Here is a 25361-nt window from a genome sequence, read left to right as displayed (position 1 = left end):
CGGGGATCATCAGTCTCTTCTGTGTGTTCACCTCCACGTGCAGGGGAGAAAATCGATTTTTGCTGCCGACAAACGCTAATTGACTACCAGTTGTTTCAGAGGGACTGTGATGTTGAAAACTGGTGTCCCTTTCATTTTTATATGTTGGATGCTGACAAATTGCACGGCCACACCCCCACTGTAAGTACACCCACCAGGGAGGGTGTCGGAGTTTGAATCTGTGTGTTTTAGTATTCTGATTCTGGCACTTGTCAGCTTTCAGTGTTCTTGCTGGGTTTGGGAGACTATTTCTCGAGCGATTTCTTTGGCTACCTATAAATTTGCAAAGCCGTCTCCTTCAGTGGGGTTCCGATGAGTTGAGTTGGGAGGGGCATGTGAAATTGAGGCTGGCAGAGAGGTGCAATGAAAACTAGCCACCATCTGGTTACCTCTCATTTTTTATGGGCCAAAGATGCTTGTCTTCTTTTCTTTCCTCCTCCATCCATCCCTTCAGGTCAGGGAGTCGTCTTCAAGAATTTCATCCTAAAATGTAAAGTAATGATGAAGGCAGTGTGTTTCTGTTGTTGATTTCATTTGATTTGCATTCATTGTTAAAGATTTTCTGGTGAGGTTCTTATGAGCTCTTAAAAGCTGGAAGAGCTGCACAACCAAGGAGAGAAAGTCAGAGAAACGAGTCAGCGGCCCCTGTGAAGTCTGCGGGACGAAGGCAGGAGGTGGGGCAGAGGCAGCACCGTGGCCTCCACTGCAGCCCTGTGGGCAACGTGCGCATGTAAAGCCAGCGTCTCTTGTCACCATGTGTTCTAACAGGACTCCCACTAAAGGAATGCGAGATTTGGGGAGGCCTTACCTTTTACCCTCTGGTCAAACATCTTTAATGCTGACTGTATTTATTAAAGATGACACAGAGATCACCTGCAGAGCGTGAGGGAGCAGTGCTTGCTTCCTGTCTTGCCCGCCCCAGGCTCACTCATCAGATACCTGATTCTCGCAGGCACTGCAGTGCCCGTTGGGGGAGCTCTGCTCCTGGGGGTCTCTGCTCCTGTGGGGGGAGCTCTGCTTCTCGGGGAGCTGGGCATGGGAGTGCGCACATTGGAGCCGGCCGCACCAGCGCTGATAATTCTCTACATGTTGAGCCCTTTGTGTAAGTAGTAGAGGTGGGATCCAGTGTCTTCCTGTGTCTATGGAGTTCTCCAGCAAAGCCAACTTGGAGGAAAGAAAGAAAATGCCTACTGTTCCATGACTGTGTCCTAAGGGTTTAAAGCTCATGCGGAGCACACGTGAGATCTCATTCAGTAAATATTCTGGGGTCTTTACTCTGACTTGTCATGAATTTTGCATTCTCATAATGTTATTTCTCTTAAAACATGTCTAAGCAACCATTTTTGTGTGATGGTTATCGTGCGTAAGTGTCCTGAAGAAACTGTTGTGGATGGAAGTGTGGGCATCAGTGGTACAAGAATGTTTGGTGGCCCTGGGGGCTGCCCGAGCTCCACACCGTTTGTTACCAGCAGTCTTTCAGATTGCATGTTATTCCAGAGCTCACCGGGGCTCCCATCTCTCACTACGTGACTTGAGAGAATATTTGTTCAGAGGGTAGGGGACAGGATGCTTCCAAGTCTGGGTTCTGGGGTTCCCTGTCTAAAGGTGGCACTGGCACAAATCCTTTATTCATGGAGTAATGAAGCCCCCCAGTCTCGTGGCTAATTGGGACACCGTGTCCTTCATGTTAGGAGCTGGAGGGCTTGGGTTAGGCCCCCAAACCTGTTTTTTGGTGAGCTTTCAGTCCTATAACTCCACCTGGGTTGTCCCGTTTCAGTCACATGACTTTGATTTTTGCAGGTAGGTGTGACTCCTGGATAGTGCCTGGGACTTCCTGGTTTCCCCTACAGTAGGGACACTGAAGAAAGTTCACCCCATAAGGTGTGTCCGGGGGCCTCAAGGACAAGTAGGGACCCACAGACTGATGTCTGGATGGGTGGCGATCAGGCCCGAGTCTTGGAAGAACAGAGATTCCGTTACTGTTTTAACAGTGAATTTGAAGGAGTAATTCTGGAAGGTCTGATGCAACTGAGATTAAAATTATTATATGGTTTTTATTGTTAGCAGGAGTGGTTTTTAACCCTTAGACCCAGTCCCCCCTATTGACAATAAATATTTTGTAACCTTTCTTTTCTGTGCCCGGAAGTGAACGTCATAGAAAATGTAACCTAACTATAAATATGATAAACAAATAGACAGGTAGATGGAAAGATGTGGTGCCTAAATTCTTATATTATGGGGTATTTTATATTCTATGCTAATTAGTGACCACTCAGGACAAAAGGCACATACAAAGGGAGTCACTTCTAATAAACTATTTTTCCAAGCCTTACCTAACTGGGAAACAAGTGGCTTCAGAATGTTAGAGCACCTCCCAGGTCCCCGGGGAAATCGCCTTGTCAGAGTTACACTTGCTGATGGTGTCCTGTGCCAAGTGAAAGCAAATGCGGTTCGGAAGCTGCCCGGAGGCTGACTCCGGGGATTCCTTCTCCGTCGCAGCTGTGAGGGAGCCTTGTCTTTCCTGACCACAACCACAGAGGCGATTTTGAATCTCTTAAAACTGCCATACCAGTGTATATCACAACCCTCACAAGATACGTTGAATAAAGTAGAAAACTTTAAGTGTCTCCTTTAGGATAGAAATAGGGTATAAAAGAAATAAATTAAAAAATTCTAGTGCCCGAATAAGTGCTACATTACACTGGCTGCATTATAAGGTTAGAAAACTTCATTACTGCTTTACATACCACATCTTGTAGTTAGATTTTATTTATCTTTTTTCCCTAAAGAAAAAACAATCATTTGATGAGTTCTTGTGTCAGAGGTGATGAGCAGAAAGCTAGTGTAAAACCGGGAATCGTGGTGCTGGTTAGTCTAAGACAATCTCCGTCACTGCGCAGATCATCTTTACTCATTTTACTGCACTTTTTGGAATCACCTTCTCACTTGGAAAAACTCCCGTGTCAGTTGGATTTGCTAGTAAAACAATTATTTTTCTTTCCTAGAACATCAGTGATGTTTTCAAGATGATAAAAAAAATTTGCCCATGGCATTTAAACAGTGGCTTGTTCTCGTAACTCATGGCTCACGGTCTCATATTTGTCACAATTGGAACTGTGTTTTCTTTGTGCAAATTCTCATTGCTTTGGTGATGCAGGGACACTTGTCCTTACTGGATGGAGTATGATAGTAGTTTTTTGCATTCTCTCCCTAAATCTGGAGTCCTGTGTTATGTTTCCTGTTAACTTAAAAAATAGGAATATTGTTATTTACCTAAATATCTAACCTCACAACAGTGGTGCATATGAAATTGGTCCAAATAGGAATTCCAATATTAAATGAAACAGTAATTTCACAACCCACTTTTCCAAAAATTTGGATTGATGTTTCAATTATACCAGGGACATTAGCTGTTTTAATTGAATCAATCATTGCTTTCTTCAATAAAATTTTCCATTCTATCTGCTCTTTTGGTTTATTGTTCTTCAGTGTTTCATTTGCTTTCTTTCCCAAAAATATATGATTTTGGCATTTGTCATTGAAAACCCTTACTGGTTTTGCTACCTCACGCTGGAGAGGAAGGCTTGTGACTGTTTTATAGTCACTGGTTTCATGGTTGTATGAGTGCTTAATGCCACGTTGCAGGGGTGTGGAGACCTAATGAATTGTGTACATAAAAGGCTTAGTCTACACTGAGTGCAGGGTTAGTGTTCGCAGCCCATGTCATCAGTATCATAATTAATCCATTACAATCATCCTCTATTAATCAGTGTTTTCCTTCTAACGTCTCCAGGAGAGGAAAAGTAGTAGTCTAAATGCAAAACTTTGCCAAACTTTCAGTCAATTCAAAACCTTTAAAGCTTTGCTGTCAATAGGAATGTGTGCCTGCTATCCCTAATTCTGCTCCTCCTGACCCAGGACACGGTCTCCACTGCTGATGATCCATGAGGTACTGGATTCTTGATCCCATGGCTCTGTGTGTTCTGAGACATCTGGGGACTTCAGCACTGTTTTATGGGCTTTGGGTCCCACCTCTTCATAGCATTGCTGAGATGAGATCTGTGGGTTCATCCTCATTCTTGAGTGTTCGGTGCATTTTTCCTAGAACCAACACACGCCACCGTGGCAGCACTGCTTTGACCACGTGCTGGGACAGCGTATGCTTGTCAGTTCTTGAGTTTAAATTTTTTGTTCTAATTTCTAAAATGGGGTATATTGACAGATACACCCCATGTAAACAGAAGCTCTGTGGGGTTTTCAGCAGCTTCTAAGAGCATAAATATTCCTGAAGCAGTAATCTTCCTCCCAACAAGTGAGAAGCAAGCCGGTAAGCCCTGGGTGCCTGTGGCGGCCAAGCTGTGCAGCCCAGGCTGCTCACCGAGGAGCAAGGAGAAAATCTTAAAACCTACTTCCATGCCGTCTTTCACAGAATCTCAGAAATGAACGTTTTAATATCTAAAGAGGGGTGATTTTGCTAAATAAATTTTTTATTTTTTTCCTTTTTCAGTTTTATCGGGTAGAATTATTACAGTTCAACTTCACATACACATATTGCATGTAAATACATGCATACAGCATACTGCATTTTTTAGTTTACATATATATACTAATTATTCTTTCTAAGAACAGATTAGAGCTTTAGATTTTTAAAATTACAGTTACCAGAGGAATAAGGACATCTACAAAAGAATAAACAGAATATGGTAATCCTATCACAAAGGACAGTCAGATGTACATACACATATTCAAGAAATCAAAATAATATTTAGTTCATTTGTGGTCTTATTATTATTGCTATTAATTTTAGATTCCCCATAAATGAAGTCATATGGCATTTTTCTTTCTCTTTCCACTACACTTCACTTAGAATGACAGTCTTCAGGTCCATCCATGTTGCTGCAAATGGCATCTTTTATGTCTGAGTAGTATTCCATTGTACATATGTATCACCTCGTCTTTATCCAGTCATGTGCTGATGGACATTTGTGTTGTTTCCATGTTCCTTGTTCTATGTCCCTTCTGGCAACAATTACTGATTTTAAATATTTTCCACATTAAAATCCTTCCTGAAAGAGATGTGGTAACTGGAATCAAAAACAGTTACAGCACAGGGTTGTGTGTGATGGGCCCTGGGGGCTTGGTAGGAAGGTTGGCAGAAAGGATTTCAGATTCTGATCAAATGATTCCTCCTCTTGTAGCCCTGATGACCGCCTCTCTCACGGCCGGTCCTACTAGTCTGATCAGTCCCTTCTGTGATTCCTACTGTATTGCGCACAAATTTTGTCCAATTGGTGTCATCCAGCAGGGACCTTAAGTGAGGCACGCAAGCTCCTGTGTTGGTTTCTTCCATCAGCCCTTAACTTCCTTGGGAGCCAGGACTGTCTCATTGCCCCAAGGATCCCTAATGCCTAGTGAGATGCCTGATAAAGCTGGTACTTAACGAGCACATAAGTCAAATGGAAAAACCTGATCAAAGAAAAGGCCCTCATTTCTCAGACATGTCTACTTGAGTACATAGGGTAAAATGACATGTCTTCTTGGATTTGCTGTCAAAAACTTCAACAAAGGACAAATAAAAGAACAAAGGTCTGAATAAAGGAAATATGGAAAAGTTTGTGAATTCCTTAATCTGGGTGATGGGCTGATTGTACTATACTTACTGATATATACTTAAGTTAGTTTATAATTTTACTGTCATTAGCTGAATAGCAAGTATTAATACGTATTAATTGAAAACCTTAGAACTGAATAAACTTACCCCACACAAAATCCTTAATATCCTAGTAGTTTGTCTTTCAGAAATCTTTTCCCACAAAGACAGGAAAAAAGGGAAAGGCAGATCCGTGGAGTATTTCCACGTTGTCAAAAGACCAAAGGCCGATAAAAAAGAAGAGATTGTAAAAAAGATAAAGAGGCTGAAATCAATGTCTGGTAAACCTAGCTAACAATCCTAAATGGCCCAACTTAACTAACCTCAGCACTGCTGCATCAAGAATGGGGCAAATAGCACCTAGTGGATTTTTTTTTAATAAATAAATAATGATCCAGTTCCTACCACAGGCAATTATGATAAGACTGAGTATAAGTTCTAACACCAACTAGTGTACAAATCATAATTTCTACTTGATTCAAACTGCTTCTTCTATAAAATTTGAATCTTTTTATTCTTAAGACAGATTTGTGGCCTATGACCTAGTGATAAAATTTTCAACTGGCTTGTATTAAAAAAGTTCACCATAGTGAGAGTTTATTACATCAAGTATTCCTTTTTGGGAAACCCATGTGCCTTGTCACTCTCTTTCATAAGATTTCCTGTGGAAAATTCAATCCTTCATTCAGGAAAAGGCTGAGCAATATACCTCATGGAAAACCTTCATAAACTGCAACACAAGAAAATGAAAATGAAAGTGAGCAGCCCGTAAAGCCGGCAGACACACAGCGCACGGCTGTGTTCCCGCCTCGAAATTCCGTAACCAGCAGGGAAAATGTGCATTTCAAGAAATAGACATAAACACTTTTCAGGACCTGAGCACACAATTTCCCTTTCAGGGTTTAGTGGGCTTCCATTTAATTCTATGAGAAATGTTTAAAACAACAGAACAACAGCTGAGATAGGGTTTAAAGTAACTTTTATGTCTTAGTGAAAATAATGCCAACTGATAGTTATCATTTTTACTTTATTTGATCTCACTCTCTTACTTTACCTCCCCAACCTCCTCCAGAAAATGATTGTGAACATCCCCTCCTGTGTCAGAAGGCTAAGTAGAAAGTACCAATCAAATGGAGGTGTGCTTTGTTGTTTTATTTTTCAAAACAAACAAGTTTCATTCATGTGATTTAATAATTTACATTAGAAACAAAGTCTACTCAATAAATGGTAGCCAACACGTGTCATCATAGCTGCTCATCAGGTTTGGCCCCACGTTACACACTTTTACATGGACATGTGCCATGTGCTGTCATGAGAAACGGTGAGTGGGGACAGGGCCTCTGCTCTCACAGGGCACACTTCCTGGTGGGGGAGGTGGTGTTCAATCATTGCCCTTTTTTTGTTAATCTACTTACAAATTATGGGAAATGCTATTTAAAAAGAACAAAATGAGTCAATGAAAGTGAAAAATACAAGGACAGTATTTAGGCTGAGGGAAGACAGGGAACCTCTTTGAAGAGCTGACACTCCACTGAGACCCAAAGGACAACTCCGGTGCTGCAGGTGAAGGGCAGGGACACATTGATAAGGGGCTGATATCCAGAATATACCAAAATCTCTTTAAACTCAACAAGAAGGATGAACAACCTGATTAAAAAATGAGCAAAATGCCTGAACACACACCTCATCAAAGAAGAAATCTAGATGCCAAAGAAGTCTATGGAAAGATGCTCCACAGCATCTGTCATCAAGGGGATGCAGACTGAAACAGCGAGGTACCACTGCACACCTGTCAGAACTGCCAAAACGCAGAACACTGACAGCACCGAATGCTGGTGAGGATGTGGAGCATCAGGAATACTCATGCATTGTTGGTGGGAATGTAAAATGGCCCAGATACTTTGGAAGACGGTCTGGCAATTTTTTACAAAACTAAACGTACTCCTAACATATGATCCGGCAACTGTGCTCCTTGGTGTTTATTCGACGAAATGGAAACTTATGTCCACACACAAAACTGCATACAGATGTTAATAGCACCTTTATTCACAATCACCAGAACTAAGAAGCAACTAAGCTGTTCTTCAGTAGGTGAATGGATAAATTGTGGTCCAGCCAGAAAATGGACTATTATTTGTTGTTAAAATGAAATGAGTTATCAAGGCATGGAAAGATATGGAGGAACCTTAAATGCATATTACTAAGTGAAAGAAGACAATCTGGGAAGGTTCCGCAACTGTCTGATTCCCACTGTATGGTGTTCTGGGAAAGGGAAAACCACAGAGACTAAAGGATCAGTGGCTGTCAGAGGCTAGAGGGGAAGGAGCAATGAATGAGGTGCAGCACAGAGCATTTTAAGGTCACTAAGTCAGACTACTCTGTATGATGCTGTGACGGTGGATATATGTCATTGCACATCTGTCCAAACCCACAGAGTGCACACCACCAAGTGTAAATCCTAGTGTCAAGTCTGGGCTCTGGGTGATGATGAGGTGTCAGTGCAGGTTCACCCACTGTCACAAATGCACGCTCTGGTGCAGGCGTCAATAGTGAGGAGGCTGTGGGGACAAAGTGCAGTTCATACACCGAATCCAGCCCCAGCCACCGCTGTTAATAACGCTCTGTGGGTGTGTGGAATGTCCGGCTGCTCTGGAGTCTGAACAGCAGAGCTGAGCAGCTGCACCAGAGATCAGGAGGTTTACAGACCCTGAAATACTTACTCCCAAGCCCTTGACAGAAAAAGTCTGCTGAGCCCTGTTCTAAACGAATCAGGATTCACCCTGATGAGACAGGACAGCAGGGCCCAAACCAGGCATGGTTAATGGGACTGAAGCAATGTTTTAGTTCCAAAACCTTTGCTGAAGTCCTGAGAAAACAGTGACAGACTGTAGCCAGGAAGCGTCTGCAGAAGGAGCCGGTAGCAGGTCTTCCCGCCAGGCTCTGGGATGCAGGGGGCCGCGAGCTGCACGGGGGCCACCCGCTTGAAGAAGGCGGACTTTCGGTGGAAGCCGATCAAATCATAGAGCACGGAGAGGATGCTGCACTGCTGAATTCTCTCCTAGGAATGCTGAAGCACAGGGAGAAAAGCAACACGCATCTGAATGAAACATGTAATTGAAAAAAGACCCGTAAAATACTTTCCCTTAAAACAGAGACCCAATGACACAGGAAGGAAGAGGAAGGCTGACTTCATGCACTGATGGGACAGGATGCAGAAATGCAGGGAAGCAGCGCTTTGCAGACGCTCCAGACACCCTCTGGGCCCCACCTTTCCGAGTTCCGCCTCTCCTTTTATTAGAAAGGTCCGTATTCCCTGAAACAGAGGAATCTGCTACCTAAACATGGGACACAGAGAAGGGAAAGAGGAAAAGGAAGGGAAAGTAAAGGAACAACAGTTCATCTAGACCCTAGGGTTTGGGCGGGACTTTCACCAAACACACAACCTCTCAAAGCACAGAGCACACAGTGAGAGGCTGACAGAGTGTCTGCGACTTCTGCTCCTTAAACACCAGCTACCTGCCAGCACACGCTGTGCCCATTACTGAATCATTACAATCATTTCAGAAACTATTACTACCCCGGCTCACAGGCAAGGAAATCTGAAACTCGGGGAGGAATTATTATCATCCTGGACAAATTCCCACAGCCCAGAAGTGTCAGAGCCTCCGGCAGACCCTGGACTAAAATGCTCCTCATCAAAACGGGCCCTGAGTCTCAGGCTGAGGCCACGTTAGTTCTGCACGGGCCCAGAGCACGAGTCTATGGGACAGGGAGTGGTCCCACTCGAAGTGCCAGGCCAAGGCCCTCAGGAACCTATATAATGAAACCAAATCCCCAAACACATTTCCAACGCACTGCCCTGTCCGGGAGGACTGCTCGGCACATCTGGCTTATCACCTGTGCACAGGCTGTGCAAGGGGCCCAGACAGTGATGTGACGTCCCAGTGGAAGTGGCTCGGAGACCGCTTCATCACAGGACAGACTCTCCCGGCTTCCAACGTTAACTCTCCATTCCATTTCCAACTGGAAAGTAAGTTTAGACTTGTTTTCCTCTCCAGAAACAAAGAGAGTGGTAAAATCAGCGGGAAACTCAAGACTGAGGAAGAGTCTCCTGGCCATTTGGAAGGATAGGCTGGGGAGGGAACAGAGACAGGGATCAGAAAGACCCGTGTTCCAGTCCAAAGTCTGCACATCACTCGCTTTGACAATTTCCTTATTAATACAGGTGATAAAATCTAATTATGATTGTTGGGAAAACTAAATGAAATAACGTATGCCACTAGCATAGGTGTAAAACCCTCCATGAGTGTTCCAGAAATGGACGTGACCATGGTTAGATACTGTCTGCCAAGTCTTGTGTGCTAAGCTCACATCAGCCAGCCAGAGATGTGCCAGAGAATGCCTCAACAACCAGCAGCCTTCTCCAACTTGGAAACTCACAGTGTCCAAAGAACAGGCAGTGGTGGATGCTTTGGGAAACTCTGGAGGTAGCACTACAGTGATGACTTAAAATGCTGGGGAGAATTTAGGGGACCATACAGTTCAAATACAGAAAACTCATTCCATGTCTACAAATATTCATCTAGAGCCATGATGATTCAGAGAGGAAATACATATTCAAACATACATCATTTTCCCACATAAGTGCATCAAAACAATTTGGAAAGAATGTAACTTTCTTCTCTAGATCACACAGTGGGGATTACAAGGTTTGTACTGAAAGCCCTACGTGTAAATCATCTGCAAACGTAACTGGGTCCATTATCAGTCATCATCATTCGAAGGGAAGGATGAAAAGAACAAAGCCAAGCTAATACGCTCCGTTATTTTGTTGGGTTACGATGTCACAGAGGAGACGGACAGGTCATCAAGGAACCACTCTGCCGTGATCACGGAGCCAGGGAGCGGGATGGGCGGCAAGATGTAAGGCGCAGCCGTAGCTGTGCCCGCGCTTCTAGGCAGGTACCCAGTCACTTCAACAAGGTGTCAAAAGTGTATGCCCACGTCCTCATCACCTGTCATGCATTAAAGAGAAATGGAAACCTATAAATGGCCAAAAACCTCGGTGGGTACACCGTCCAAAGAGCAAAGTCACAGTTTGACAACTGGCCATCCCGGTTCCCTGGGATTCATTCTTGGAGAACCTTAAAAACCACTCTTTTGTCCTCAAGAAGTGCTGCCTACTTGTCCTATCTTTGGCTCAGGGATACAGCACGTTCACGTGGACTTGAATGTCTGCACAGATTTGACTGTCTTTCTCCAGGTTCACTTGTCCATTCTGAAGAGGCCTGAGTTAAGTCCAAATTCCATAAAATCAATTCCCTCCAGTGACAACTCAACGAGTCTGCAATTACAAACCAACTGAACAGGACTGTCCTCAGCTAAAAATGTCACCCACCCTTCACTGTTTTCTTAATCTCCTCTCCTGGCTAATTGCAACAGACTAACACCACCCTCCACCAAGTTCCCCGACTATGTCAAATAGAAAGTAAGGTCCATAAAAGAGGAGACAACTCCATAGTCACCTCTGAATTCCAAGCATATATTAATGTCAATAAATAGAACTATGATTATGGCTTCTTTCCTTTAAAACCTTTCTGGTTATTTAAATGAGACCATGGAAGGGAGGTGTTTGGGTCCAGTATCTTGATCCAGAAGACTCTGGAGGCCTTTTTCGGAATGGCTGCCCACTGATTCATTCAAAACACAACTTCTCTTTCCGGGAGGAGCTGTGATTTTCTGCCAGGAGTTTGTTGTCACTCTCATGCCAGAACAGATTTAAACTAAATACTTACATTGGATATGTTATTTTTCCCCTCTTCCAAAAAATTGACTTTCATTACTTCCTTGCCTTGAGGAATGCTTTTTTACTTTTCTTTCTAATTCCCCCTTTTATAAAGCAGGATTCTCAGGATGTGCTTGGGCTTACATAAGAACAGCCATCCAACTCCCAGTGTGAGAGGCCTAGGGCTCACCTCCAGCCCTCCTGTCAAGGCAACTGAAACTCAGTTCACGAGCCAACTGGCCCCCCAGGGCTTCTAAGGCTCGCATATCTCCCAGAATCCCTGCTTTCTGGTTTGACTTGGCTTCTGAAGATTTCCCCTCACTTTCTTGACAATTAGCTGTGCAGCTAGAAAGATGAGGAAGGAAGGTCTTATTTCTTAATCAGCATTTTAAGGAACTTATGTAATGAAGGTTTTCAAGAGTTTCTAGAACCCTCCATTGCCGAGACAGAAAACACACTAGATATTTTCTAAATCTAGCCATCATGTGCATTTTTTCTTTGCTTTTGTTTTCTTAACTGCTAACAGACATTTTTTAATTAAAAAATAAAATAAGGCCCCAAATAGGATAGAACATTGAAGAGGAAACAAAATTAAAGGGCAAAGACAGAAAAATGATAAGTACTCTACAAAGTTAATAGAAAACATACACTATGGATCAGATCAGCAGTTCTCAGTAACAGCTAATTGAAACCTGACCATGAGGTAAAATGTCTCTCCTGTCAGGAGACGGCCAACAGAAAACAGAATTAAATCAACAAACTAAAATTCTAAGTCTGGCGAGGTAGAGAAATCTACCAGCTAAATGTGTTTTCTTCTGGAAAAGAGGGAGACTCACAAGATCTTTTCTGTGGAGCCTGAGCCCAGGTGAGGACGGTGAAGTGAGCTCTGTAAGTGCCCAATTAGCAAAGTGAGTGATGAATAAAGAGACGTGAGCTTTGATGACAGAGATGATACCACTATTCACTTGTCCTGTAAGTATGTCTTCAAGTTCAATGATCAATACCTCGGCATCCTCAGGGATTGAGATTATAGGAAAATGCACAGCCCGGGCCTAGACCTTCTCTGTGATTGTGGCACTGCACTTAGATGTTTCAAGGGCACCTCCAACTCCACCTGCAAATAGCTGACTTCACGGTTCTCCTCCCATAGCCGTCGTGCCCAGGGCCCCTTGTCAGTGGGCAAGGTCTCTCTGCCTCTCCCAGCTCAGTCCCATCACTCACAGATGTGACTGGACCCCTCCTTCAGGGCCCAATTTCCTCAGTCAACGAGTCCCACCACCCACACCTCACCTACCAGATTCACTGGCACTCCCTCAGCACTGACTCTGTACTGGGGACCACACTGCACATTGTGCACACGTTATCTCACTGGATCTCCACAGAAGTCCTGGGAAGTCGGTATATCACTGCTTCAATTAATAAGATAAATTGTTTCACTTCCTTGAGTGTGTCATCCAAAGTGACACAGGTACTGAGCCACAAACCTGGGACTGAAAATCACTTGAAAATTGAACACTGCTACACCTCACAGCCACCCTACTCTGACTTATCACATCACCTCCTGTGGAGCCTTCTAAATGTTTCTAAGCATTCTACAAGACAAAAGTGATCTACGAAAGCACCCCACTCCCCTACTTAAAATCTGTCAATGACGGTCCACTGCCCTTAGGAGAAAGCCCCACCGGGCCTGAGCACAGCCCAATGGCCCGGCATCCGTGTTCCCTGCGCGGCCTCGCCGCCTCACCCACCCCGCAGCCCTACACGTGCCATGTCCAGGACAGGGATGCTGACTCCGTACAACCCGGGGCTCGTCTCACTCAAACAATGATCACCCTCTTCAGTGCTGACTCTCAGTAAAATGTTTTCTCTGGATGAATCAATATCTTTTTCCTTACAACTTCCCATCATTTATAATGAGCTCCCCCCAAAAGAGAGAAGACCTAATTCTCAGTCTCCTTATCTGTAAAGTGAGAATAACAAGGAAATATGTGAGGTTTTAAAAGAAATAATATTCATGTGAGGCTGAGGGACAATTCCCAACATACAGTAAGCACTCAATATGTGCTTATTTAATATTAATAAAATAGATTCCATTCCAGCAACCTTAAATCAATGCTTTATGGCTTTGTCCAAAAGACTACCGACAAACTATTGGACGAAACCCTTTGAGCAGATCAGCCCAAGCGTACTGGGATAGGTAAGCCTTGACTCCAGTTACAGCTGCAGCCAACCAGCACTACGGGGTGGGGGCAGGTTGCTCAAACTCTTACATGTTGTTTGAGCATTTAGTTGTCGTTATTGAATAAAGACAGGTATTATATAGTCAAAGCTCCTGAAACATAAATCTTCAAAGATTGATGCAAATTAGGTTTCAAGTACAACACTCTCACTAGAAATTATTTGAAAATTATAGTCTTAGCTCCTCCACACAACAAAAGGGCATGTTCTTAATGTATCTGACTATATACACTGAAAGGATTGTTTAAAAGACATTAAGATGAAGCCACACTGAATAAGCTCTCAGTATAATCTGCACAAAGCCCCACCCAAAGGTCTCACTTCTCACTTCCACATAGGTGTTCAGGTAGCTTAACCTGGGTCTTGGTTTCTTATGACACGGGGGTGGGAAGAATTGTGGATAGATTTATGTAGCAAATATAAATCTAGGGTATTTGCTGTGTAGGAATCCTAGAAATAAATAAATTGATATATAGTCCCACCCTTAGGAAGCTCAGCCTTTCCAATTAGAACAGCATTAAAAATAAAATGAGAGATACATTTAACAAAATTTTACAAGACTTGCACATTGAACATTTTGAAGTATCACCAAAAAAAATTAAAAGATCTACATATATGGAAGGCATCCCATGTTCATGGAATGGTAGACAATATTGTAAAAAATGTTAAGACTCCCCAAAGTGATCTACAATTTTAATGGAATCTCTATCAAAATTCCAGCTGACTTCTTTGCAAAAATTGAAAAACTGATGCCAAAATTCATATGGAAGTGCAAGGGACCCAGGTCAGCCAAAACAATCTTGAAAAAGAAGAGCAAAGTTGGAGGACTCACTCAAAGGTTACTACAAATCTATAGTACTCAAGTCATTATGGTACTGGCATAAGTTTGGATGCATAAATCTATGAAACACAATAAAAAATCCAGGGGGGAAACTTACATTTACAGTCATTTTTCCAGAAATGTGCCAACAACACTCCATTGAAAGAATAGTCTATTCAACAAATGGTGCAGAGACACCTGGGTATCTTCAGGGAAAAGAATGAATCTGGAATCTGGACCCCCATATTTTATATAACAAATAAAATATTAATTCAAAATGGATCACAGACAGAAACGTAATAACTAAATGTATAAACTTTCTAAAAGAAGACATAGTTTAAATCTTTGTGGTCTTAGGATAGGCTATGGCTTCCTAGATACAATACCAAGAACACATATGAAAAAAAAAAGATAAAATGGACTTCATCAAAATTAAAACCATTTGTTACAAGGACATCATCAAGAAAGTGAAATGAAAGGGGAAGGGGGTAGCTCAAGTGATAGAGTGCGTGCTTAGCAAGAAAAATAAAATGAATAAATCTAATTACCTCCCCTAGAAAGAAATTGTTTTAATGTTTAAAAAAAGTAAAGTGAAACGACAATCTGCAGATTAGGAGAAAAATTTTGCAAAGCATATATCTAATAAGAGACTAGTATCCAGGATATAAAACAAATGCTTACAACTGACCAATACAAAGAAAATCGACCCAATTTTTAAATATGCCAAGTATTTAAATAGATACACAATTGGCCAATAAGCATATGAAAAGATGCTCAGCATCACTAGCAAAATCAACATCAAAATGAGATCTGATTTTACACTCACTAGGATGGTTATAATCAAAACATGGACAATAACAAGTGTCGGTCAGGAGGCAGAGAAATGGGAACCCTCAATACGCAGCCGTTGGAAAGGGGTAATGGTGCAGCTTCTTTGGAGAAGTCTGGTGTTTCCTCAAAAGGTTAGAGTTATATGGCTCAGCAATTTCACTCCTACATGTAGAGTCATCCATTAGTATCCTTGGGGGGCTGGTTTCAGGAACCCCCCATCCTGGATTCCATAATCCAAGGATGTTCGAGTCCCTTTACAACCAGCCATCTGGATCCATGAAGTGGAAACTACAGCTATGGCGGGCCAACTGTACAGCAAACAGAATGAAAACATATTCTCACAAAAACTTGCACATCAATATTCATGGCAGTATCATTCAGAGTAGCCAAAGTTTACAAACAATATCCATCCATCAATGAACGGATAAACAAAATTACCAAGAATAGTCCCACAAACTTTTGTTCATTGAAACTTTGACAAAGGAGGTGAGAACATACAATGGAGTAAAGACAGCCTCTTCAGCAAGTGGTGTAGGGAAAACTGGACAGCTGCATATAAATCAATGAAGTTAGACTACTCCCTCACAGCATACACAAAAATAAATTCAAAATGGCTTAAAGCCTTAATCATGTAGACAAGACACTATAAACCTCTTAGAAGAAAACATAGGCAAAATATCTGACATACATCTCAACAATGTTTCCCTAGAGCAGTCTACTCAAGCAATAGAAATACAAGCAAAATAATACAAGTGGGATCTAATTAAACTTACAAGCTTTTGCACAGAAAAGGAAACAAAAAGCAAAACAAAAAGACAATCTATGGAATGGGAGAAAATAGTGGCAGTAAATGAAACTGGCAAGGGCTTAATTCCCAGAATATGTAAACAGCTTTTACACTTAATAAGAAACAAAAACAAACAATTCAATTCAAAAATGGGCAGAAGTCCCAAAGAAACTTTTCTCCAATGAAGACATACAAATGGCCAATAGGCACATGAAAAAAATGCTCAATATCATTATCAGAGAAATGCAAATCAAAACTGCAATCAAGTATCACCTCTCACCAGTCAGAATAGCCATCATTCAGAAGTTCACAGACAGTAAATGCTGGAGAGGCTGCGGAGAATTGGGAATCCTCCTACACTGTGGTGGGAATGCAGTTTGGTGGAGCCATTGTGGAAAACTGTGTAGAGGTTCCTCAAAAGACAAAAAATTGACCTTCCAATGACCCAGCAATCCCACTCCTGGACATATATCCAGAAGGAACCCTAATTCAAAAAGACACTTTCATCCCAATGTTCACAGCAGCACTATTTACAATAGCAAGACATGGAAACAACCTAAATGTCCACTGAAAGATGACTGGATGAAGAGACTCTAGTATATTTCTCCAATAGACTACTATTCAGCCATAAAATAATAATAAAGTAATGCCATTTGCAGCAACATGAATGGACCTGGAGAATGTCATTCTAAGAAAAGTAAGCCAGAAAGAGAAAGAAAAATATCACATGAGATCGCTCACATGTGGAATCTAAAAAAAAAAAAAAAAAAAAAAAAAAAATCAAAAAAACAAAGACACAAAAAGATAAACTTATCTACAGAACAGAAACAGACACAGAGACATAGAAACCAAACTATGGTTACCAGAGGGGAGAGGGTGTGGGAAGGAATAATTTGGGATTTCAAGATTTGCAGATACTGACTATGTATAGAATAAACCGCAAGTTTATACTGTATAGCACAGGAGAATATATTTAATATCTTATAGTAACTTATGTTTAAAAAGAATATGAAAATGAATACACGTATGTTCCTATTTAACTGAATTGTTGTGCTGTACCCAAGAAACTGACACAACATTATAAACTGACTAGACTTCAATGAAAATATTTTTAAATAGACCAAAAACGAAAGAAAAGAAAAAGGATATTATGAAACCAAAAGAATAAAGTACTGACTCAGTCTACAATATGGATGAACCTTTAAAATTTATGCTAAAATAAGCCAGACACAAAAGGACAAAGAGTGCCCTTTAAGGTGAACTGTATCTAAGCATTCACTGTACTACTTCTGTAAATTTTCCGGAGGTTTGAAGTCTATCAATATCAAAATAAAATGTATTATTCATTAAAATCATAAAACGCTTCCTCACAGGAGGGCTTAATTTATTAAATGCAGAAATGCATGTAAAGCTCCTGGAAAAACAATTTGCACTTCCACACACAGACACTGCTGTCACTGCCGCTCAGAGGGTGGTGCCAGCGCTGATGAGGGCTGCCTCCACTCGCTGCCCTGCAGACAGGAGTGAGGGCCTGGGCTCTGACAGGCAGGGTGAGCGTGACGCTGAGTCAGACACAGCCATGCCCCAGACTCTGTGTTAACCAACTTTCTTATACAAACTGCAACATGTAATGTAAACACGCTACAGGGATGTATCTTACAACACAGGGAATACAGCCAATGTTTACAGTAACTATAAATGGAGCATCTATTGTACACCTGAAACATATCATATTTTAAATCAGCTATATCTTTGTAAAAAATTAAAAAATAATTTAAAAATTTTATCACTTTAATATTCAATTCGGTTTTTAAGTAACAACTAAACAGCTTAGAATGTATAAAAGCATTTAAGTGTGCTGTTTGTTTACATATTTATTTACTTTCAGCCTCCTGCTAAAAGAGAAATTAAACAATTTTTTTAAACACACCTTAACAACCATAACAACAAAAAGGCAAAACTGAGAGTGAAGAGAAATTGGAGATTCAATACTTAAATGAAATCAGGGGGAGGTAAAGTCATAAAAATGGATTCCCTGGAGTCAGGGCAAGTGTTAAAGGCTGACTAGAAATTCAGCTGTAAGATTCTTGGCAGCTAAAGCAAAAAGAAAAGATCATGGGAGGATGGTAGAGCGTGTGCTTAGCGTGCACGGGGTCCCGGGTTCAAGCCCCAGGGCCTCCACTAACAGATAAATATACCTAATTACCTACCCCCCAAAAGAGTCCCAAAGAAAAGAAAAAGAGAAATTTCTTTCCAAAAAAACCTGATATTAAATTTGGATTAAATACTTAAAAAAAAAAAAAAAGAAATATAGAAAAGATGAGTGACACTGTGAAGGAAAAGCCCAGCTGGGCTAAAGAGCTAAGTCACAAATATAAGTGTGATAAGTGTCGGTTTACTGATCTAAGTATTGCTGGGCTAACTCGTAAATCTGAAGTTTAGTGTCAGTTTACTGGGCTAATAAGCTAACTCGTAAATCCAAGGTCAACAATTGTCAGTAAAGTGATCTTTTCCAAATTCATAAGCTTCAGTGTACGGATTCATTGCTTTTTGTTGTTTGAGCCTTATTGGCTAATAGCCCCTTACTTGTAATTAACCCTATAGAACCTCATGTGCAGGTCTTGGAGGTGCTCAGAGCTTCGGAACAGAAGCCCCTCTGAGCCTGCCGGCGTAATAAATCTCAGTGCTTGTTTCTTGGCTGGCCTGTTCTTTCCGTAACAACACAAGCGATAATGCCCTTGAGATAAATCTGTGATGGCTGCTGGCAGGTCCCCATGTCTCACTTGGCAAAATCTGAAACATCCTTCTCACCACTCAGAGTCATTATAAGCCCACCCCACACCTCCCGCTGTTAAATGCAGGAGCACAGGCAGGGCCCGGCCTTTACTCTCTCTGTGTCATCACAGTGAGACAGGATGGAAGGGGGCAGAGCACAGCCATTCAAGGAAGGCCACAGCAATTAACATCAAAATGGTGAAGGATTCAACCCCCAGTAGGCCTTGAGGCTCAGGATGATGAGATTTAACTTCTAGCAGAGCTTGAGATTCATTATACACCCATTGTAATACTAACATGGTGAATAACATGCCCCAGGCACCATGGAAGTCCCAAGGCTAGCCACAAAAGGTCAAAGGGTGGGAAATGGCCAACTCCCTGGGAATCTCAGCCCCTTGCACTTAGGCTGGTCCTTCTACATATTAGCAAATGAAACCACCAAGCCCAAGAAAACGAGCAACACTGCGCCACCTTGCGGTCACCCCTCTCTCTCCCTCTTCGGAGAAAGCCCACACTCTGTGGAGTGTGTACCTACTTTTAATCTGAGCAACAAACCCTCGCACCTCGTGGCCTTTCTCTTGCCTTTCAATGTATCTCTCTGAGTAAATCTACCTATACTCAACAGTGGCTTGCTCTTGAATACTTTACTTCAAGAAGCCAAGGAACAAAATCTGGTGGGACACATCCCAGGGGCTCAACCAAAGCCTGGGACACAGCCCTTCTCATGCCTCACGTTTTTTTTCTTGTATCAACAGGACTGGGTTGTGAAGGGAGCTCTGAGGCCCCAGCTAAGGGACAGAAGCCGCCCCCAGGGCTCGAATTGGCGGGCAGCCTCTTCCCCAGCAGGGGCCTTGGGGTCTGCCCGGTTCTCTGTGTTTCTCTGTTGTGCTGACTCCCCAGCCACAGAGCGTTCTCCCTAGGTCTGTCCCCACAAAACCCTTCTCTCCAAAATACAAGCACATCATGTCACAATCCTCTTGTTCAACCAGGAAATGTTCAACCCACTTTTTCCCTCCACAGTAAAGTACCTAACTGTCCTCCCTCCCATCCCAACACTTCTTTCTTTGTGAGAACTCTGCACTCCCCACACACCATTCTGAACGCAGGTGCCTTGCTGGCTGGGACCGAGATGTTTCAGTCTCACAGAGCCTGCATCCTTTCACTTTCCCCTTGTTACCTTAAAACAGCCTATCCTGAGTCACCCACAAATCTGATTCTGAACTTCATAAAGTGCTGAGTTTGCAGTCACTGTGTGCATACCTCCCAGGTTTTGACTAAGTTTCCTTCACGAGATCTTCATTAAGGAGCTGCATCTAGAAGTTTAAAGGGGCTATTCTTACATCTGAGCGGAGGAGCCTGCAAAAAATTTAAATGGCTTTGAAGAGAGAGTTAACCAGGGACAGAGAGGTCGCAGGTCCTAGTCAACAGTGTCATGAGGCAAAATGTTCTTCAAAGGCTCAGAGTGGCTTCTGAACACCGAGTCGGCAGGGAGGAGGTGACACGCAGTGAGTGGGGTGAGTGACACAGGGTAGGCTCCCCCAGCTGGGGAAGAATTGGATTTTGTTCTAGTTTTCCAAACAATTTCTTACTACCTTTTTCTCCTATTGTCACATACCATTTCCTACGAATTAAGAATATCAATGTCAGTCATTTGGGCCGCTTGGGAGAAGCAACACGATGCCATTCACAGGGCTGGGACATGACAGCCACACCAGTCTAGGTTGAAAGACAAGTGGGGGTATTTCCATGGTGATCACGGGCATGCAGCAAACTCCCCAGCTTCAATGACCTCATCTCAAAGGTGGGGCAGTAAAACTACCAAGAAATGTGCGTGATGATTATGGAAGACATCTGTTTACTAGGTAAGTGCCCATGACACTGCAGCTTAATGGGGAATGAGTATGATTAACAAGGCCCTGTCTACCTGGCCACACGCTCCCTGCCTTCCTGCCTTGGTGCAGCAGCAGAGTTTGTTTAGCTGAGATGAACGCCCCCAGAGCAGCCACGACGGGAAAGCTCTCAGCTCTGCATTGCGAGGCGTGTTCCATTCCTTCTCAGTGCTGATCACAGTTTGCTGTCATCTGTTTTTATGTTTATCCCTTTTGTAACTTCCTCTCCTCCGGAGTTTTTGCTCAAGCAGCACAGGGTCAGGTGTGTCTTGCGGCCTGCCCGATATTCTGGGCTGGGAAACAGCCGACCCCACATCTGGCTCTGATGCTGAACGGAGAGGGCAGAAGGCCCTGGGGCCCATGCTGAACCGAGGCCCCTGCATCCAAAATTATGGTCTGAATTTGGGCAAATTACACAGTCTTCTTTACCCTGAGATTCCTCATCTGTCCATGAAAATAACTGCCCATGGCACACAGAGTTACCAAGATTAAAGGAAATTACCAAATTCACAACCTATTCAAGGGGCTACCAGTGCATCCTCAACAGACACATGCTGCCTTTACAGCTCTGACACACGCGAAGCGGGGCAGACACACACAGTGAACACTGCTAAGTGCCAGTGTGTTAAGTGCTTCATGTGTGCTACAATACTCTTTAGAACTTACAACAATCCCAGGTAGAAACGAATATTATCATGCCCATTTCACAGATTCACCAACAGGTTAGGAGAGGTTACATTCTAATCCAAGGCCCCATGGTGAGGAATTGGTGATTTAAACCTGAATCTGGGCCCAGGCCTGGGTTCCATCTCTCTCCCATTCACCTGACCACTTGCCTATGAAATCCACCTGTTCAATACACAAGTTTGCAGCCGGCCAGCTCTTAAATGCAATGTGTGCCACCATTTGTCAATGTTGGTTAATTACCATAAACTGTTCTCAGAAACCACTACAGAAAAGAAAGGTGGACTTAAGGAATTCTGCATTGTGTTCTCCTGTAATGTGCAGAAACCCTTCCCTACACCACCAAATCCAAATGTATGCTTCCTCCATGTCTATGTTTGCACACGGCTTATTAAAGAAGGTACCTGCAGTAATTCCATCTTGGTTGCTTTCCAAGGTTGCAGATTATCCATAATCAGTCCTTGAACGAAAATACTGCAATGTGAATGAAAATACTTCAACCATGTCAGTAAACAAAGAATGCTGAAACCAAGTCATTAGCGGCTGCTGTCACCCCCCAGCAAAGACAGGCCCCTGCAGCAACTCACAATGGTGCCCTCTGAGCAGACTCAGAATAAGAAAGGACAGGATACTGGTCCTAGATAGCTAGGTGCTTGTCTAAAGAATGAATTCAGTGAGTCCAAAATATTTGCTTCCTCCCATACATAGAAAAGCACTAAATTCTTGAACTTGAGATACCTGGCTTTCTTTAGATAACAAGCAATCTTTTATTGTTCCAACAACTTGGTCTCTGTTGTAAAGCTCCTATATATCCTAGCTCCTCCTCAACCTTTTGGGAGCAGTCCCTCAGAGAGATCTGAGTGGCTGTCATCCTGGCTCAAGTCCTCCCACCAAATAAAACATAACTCTTATCCTTTAGGCTGCACATGTATTTCAGTCAACAGTTTTGGACATCATGAAGGGACCCAGAGCAGACTTTCTCCACCTGAACTCTCCGAGTATCTGGAGCCTTGGTACCATAAGTGGCCCTTTGTGCCCATCTGCCTCCTCGAGGAGTCCAGATGAATTTGGGTGAGTCTCTCTTGTTTCTCGGAAATCACATTTTGTTTGATGATCCTGAGTTTTATTTGGCGGAGTTTCCAGGTAACTGGCCCTCCAGTAGAAAGATACTGGGGTGAATTACCCACCCAGTGGAGACATACTGGGTGGGGCCTGGTTGAAATATAATGGGAAATACCCACCTTGCAGAGACGTCCGAAGTGAGGCTGGTGGAAACATACCAGGAAAATACTCACCCAGTGGAGACGTCCCGAGTGTGTCCAAGTTGAAGGACACTGGGTTCAGGGCTGAGTGGTTAGGTAAGAGGTTGTTCTAATGTTTTCCTCAATTTGGTTACCTCCATTGAATTTTTCAGGATAAAAGTAAAACTCTTATGAGTAACCTTTCAACTCCAAAAATGGGACCCTCCTCCTGGCTGGTAACAGCTTTCTCTGGTGACAGAGAATCTTGCAGGAGTGATAGAGGCAAAGACTTCATGCCATAGATTTGTCCCTGAGGGAAATCTTACTAGCAAATTTATTCTGAGAACCCGAACTTACAATGTGGAATAGAACTTTCAAAAAAAAAAATAAAAAACAGAAAAGAAAAGAAAAAATGACAGATTGCCAGCCTCCAACTATTACCCCAGCCAGGTTTATGTACATACAAAACTTACAGCATTAATTGGGAATTAGAAAAAAAAAAAAAAAAAAACAACTCACTATGAAAGTAACTAACCAGGCCTGATAAAAATATTTTTTGGAATTCTGAACTTATAAAAACAAAATCCCCGTTAGGGGGAACTTAGATTTCTCTTCCTGTGTCCTTGAAATTTAAATGTTTTATCTTTCTCTGGGTGTTTTAAATGTGTGTATGTATGTATATATAAGTTTACTTTTTTTTAAAGAAAACCTTGGACTCTGCCATACAAAAGGTTCAAGTATTGTGTACATATGGTGGCCACGCAAATAAATTGGGATTCTAAGCAATTCTTTGTACCAATTGTCAGATATTTTGCCATCTTAAACTTTGTTTCATCAGCCTGGACCACAAAGGCCTTTAGCTTTTGAAGAGTAAACCTTTGAATTTTATTTAGGCAACACCCCCACTCTCATGTGGAAAAGCCTCTTTATCTTATTCATTTAAAATCACTATATATATATATATATAAATTGATGGCCATATGATGGATCCTTTAATTTGAAAAAACTTTTAAATTGGTGAAAGTTGAAAGAGATCTCATTATAAACAGCTATTTTATTGGTATCTATTAAAATCAATTTTAAAGGTAGAAAAATATATCTAATGGTTAAACTAAGAACTTAGTGAAAAAAATAAAACTGGTTTGAAAAGCTACATTTGTGTTTTTCCTTTCCGATAAATGGTTCTAGGGATGCTAATAAAATCTTAGAATAATTAATGTTAATTAGGTTGTATAACTGGAAAAAGGATTGTTAAAAGGTCGAAAAATAAAAGATAAGGGGCTTATCCCAAGTGGATAAATATTTTTATATGGTTATTTTGAATGAGATAAATAAAATGGACATTTTTGGATTTAGGTACAAGGTTTTGATACTACACTACATAAAGTAAAAAAAAGGGCCAAAGAGATCACCTACTGCCCCCCAACATTAAAGTTCAAACAAGTCCGTTTTATTTGCCGCAGTTTAAAATATATATATATATAGACTGAAATATTTGATCAATGATTGGGACAACAGACCAATTAATCAAAGTAAAAATTGAGAAGGGTCTAAGCTCTTTGGCTGAAACTTGGGCATCCTAGAGACTTTTCTATAAAATTAGATACAATGCACAAAAAAAAAAAAAAAGGCTTCTGGCACTCCTTCTAGAAATAAGAATTATTGATTAAAACATAAATATAAAAATTAAAGGTATAAGATTTAATAAAATTGAGATAAAAGTTTGTAAAATTGGTATATTTAAATGGTCTTTATATAAAACTTTTGCTTAATTATGTTGTGGGATAGATCTGTTTCAATGGAAAAACGCGTCCCCTTCTTGGTGTTATAAGTCTGGGCACAAATCTGTCCCTCAGAAAATATTAATTGAACAAAGTAAAAGAAACCAACAGAGTTACATGAGCTGTCCAGTATAACGTAAAACTAAAAACTAATATTCAGTGGCTAATAAAAAAATATAATAAGAGGTTTACCCTGGGTTTAACTTATAACTCAAGAAAAAGAGACCTTACTAAATGCCTTATGCAAGCTTTGGAAAACATGATAAATTAAACCTTAAGGTTTTAAAACACGGAATTCTTTGTTTACAGCTCTTCTCACTGATAAAAAATGCCAATTGAGGAGGGAAAATTGGGTCTGGGTGACAGAGCAGTTCTCTGGGGAATTGGAAGATTGTGTCTTTGTCTTGCAGATCAGAAATGTAAATACAGCAAACAATGACCTAGGACTGAGCCTAATTAGCTCAACGAAATAAAATTTAAGGCCAAGAAATTTTTGGCATTTTAAAACTTAGAACTCAGAACTCTGACGTGTCCTTCAGACTTTGTCAAGAAATCTTAAATGTCTGTTTCATAAATAGCAAGCCTTAGTGATTTGAGCAAGCAAATTCACTTTACTCCAACTATTATTATACCTATCTTATAAGTAAGTTTTAAAGTGAAGCTATGAGATCTCTAGCTTTTGTCTGTTTATAAGACTGTGTACACATTATTGATGTGAGATATTTCTACAGCTAAAAAAATCAAAGTCAAAGAGATCTGCTTAATTGACGTAAAAAATAGGAGCTTGAAAATTAAGTATTTTTAAAATAAAAACTGAACAAATTGACTTTCAGCGTCACGT

At 41.7% G+C, this 25361-nt stretch overlaps 1 long non-coding RNA gene across 27 annotated transcripts in view; it reads right to left on the bottom strand.

The window, feature by feature from the left end:
* LOC141577225 (uncharacterized) overlaps positions 1–25361 on the bottom strand; it is a 276443-nt gene that overhangs the window by 143720 nt on the left and 107362 nt on the right. For 20 of the 27 annotated variants that reach the window (XR_012506053.1, XR_012506057.1, XR_012506064.1 and 17 more), the window contains one exon: positions 4523–8756. The exons of 1 other annotated variant lie outside the window; for it this stretch is intronic. This is a non-coding gene — a long non-coding RNA (uncharacterized LOC141577225). Of the gene's footprint in view, positions 1–4522; positions 8757–25361 lie in introns of those variants that run through there. 6 more of the 27 variants (XR_012506060.1, XR_012506055.1, XR_012506050.1 and 3 more) reach the window with 2 other exon arrangements.

Source organism: Camelus bactrianus, chromosome 3 (assembly GCF_048773025.1).
Source record: "Camelus bactrianus isolate YW-2024 breed Bactrian camel chromosome 3, ASM4877302v1, whole genome shotgun sequence".
NCBI lineage: Eukaryota > Metazoa > Chordata > Mammalia > Artiodactyla > Camelidae > Camelus > Camelus bactrianus.
Note: the sequence above shows the minus strand (reverse complement) of the source record. Positions and strands in the feature narration are given on the sequence as shown.